Source organism: Hyla sarda, chromosome 5 (genome assembly GCF_029499605.1).
Source record: "Hyla sarda isolate aHylSar1 chromosome 5, aHylSar1.hap1, whole genome shotgun sequence".
NCBI lineage: Eukaryota > Metazoa > Chordata > Amphibia > Anura > Hylidae > Hyla > Hyla sarda.
In genome coordinates, this window is record NC_079193.1 from 172,294,645 (window position 1) to 172,296,244 (window position 1,600).

A 1,600-nucleotide genomic window follows, 5' to 3' on the forward strand; every position below is an offset into this window, starting at 1 on the left:
ATGGGGTCAAATGTGTGTTTTTTTTTTTTTTTTTTTGCGTTTATGTCAGAACCACTGCAACGATCAGCTACCCCTGTGCAAATCACCAATTTAGGCCTCAAATTGTACATAGTACGCTCTCACTCCTGAGCCCTGTTGCGCACATGCAGAGCACTTTACATCCACATATGGGGTATTTCCGTACTCAGGAGAAATTACATTAAAAATTTTGGGGTTCTTTTTTGAGAGTCTTTAATTTGTTTACCCCAACTTTTTCTTTTCATAAGGGGTAAAAGGAGAAAAAGCCCCCCAAAATTTGTAACATAATTTCTCCTGAGTATGGAAATACCCCATATGTGACACTAAACTGTTGCCTGGGGGAGGACACGGATGCAAGCATGACGTTTGCTTCCGCCAATGTAAAGGTGTGTCTATGTAGTGTTTTACTCTTTATTTTGTTTAGTGTTTTTAGGGTACATTCACACAGGCGGGGGTTCACAGCAAGTTTGAGCTGCGGTGGAAAATTTGCTGCAGCTCAAACTTGTATTGGGATACTGACTGTAAACCCCTGCCCGTGTGAATGTACCCTGTACAGGGGCCGTGACGTCACGATAAGATGTCTAGGGGTGGAGTACCCCTTTAAAACTTCACATCATGATTCAAAAAAAAAAAAAGTCTTCATACAGCCCCGTATGGGCCAAAAGAGGCATATTTTAATGGAAATCTGTCATCAGTGTCGCCTGCACTAACCTGTCAGTACAGACAGGTAATGTAGGTGGCAATGATGACAACAATACTTATCTGATCCCGTTCCATGCTGTGGTTCCCCGCTATCCTCTTTGGTATTTTCTGTTCCAAGGCTGACATGGTTGCGCCATACATTATAAGGTAAAATGAAAGGTGTCATTACAAAAGGACAACTGGCCACCAAATGGGTCTGTGAATGGTGAAATAAGTTATTGCTCTCAAAAGATAAGGAGGAAAAACAAAAATACAAAAATGAACATTGGTCCTCAAGGGTTAAAAAAAAGGCAGCATATTACAAAATCAGGTCTGCAAAAAAAACAATAGCGCAGTTTAGATAAAGGGGCTTCCCCAGGACAGACAGACATTCTCCATCCACAGGACAGGTCATGGGGGTCTGACCATGAGAAGGTGAAGGAGGGCGATCTGACACACTGGGCGGAGGACATTTCTTTTTTCTGTAATGTGTATTCAGTGAGTGGAGGAAGAATAGTTACACTTTATTATAGTCCTGGATCTTCCCTCCATTACACAATAGATTATAACAGTGTTTTCCAACCAGGGTGCCTCCAGCTGTTGCAACTCCCAGCATGCGCAGACAGCCTTCGGCTGGGAGTTGTAGTTTTTCAACAGCTGGAGGCACCCTAGTTTGGAAACACTGGATTATAGCATCCCCAGGCCTGTGAGCCCCCATTGAGTCACATGTACACTCCCCTGAAGGAGGCAGAAGCTCTTTGGATCTGTACATTAGATAGACTCCTATACACTGAGCACATTAGAGAGCGGTATACAAGTTCTCCTGCGTCACACATTGCCCTTCTTGTTAGTGGAAAGGTGACAACACAGCGCGGACCAGGTGACCACATCCGTCCACCAA

General features: G+C 43.8%; 1 protein-coding gene across 1 annotated transcript in view; it reads right to left on the reverse strand.

Annotated features, from left to right (window-relative positions):
* Positions 1-1,600, reverse strand: part of LOC130273629 (succinate dehydrogenase [ubiquinone] flavoprotein subunit B, mitochondrial) — a 189,086-nt gene that overhangs the window by 187,183 nt on the left and 303 nt on the right. The gene's annotated exons all lie outside the window — the stretch shown is intronic.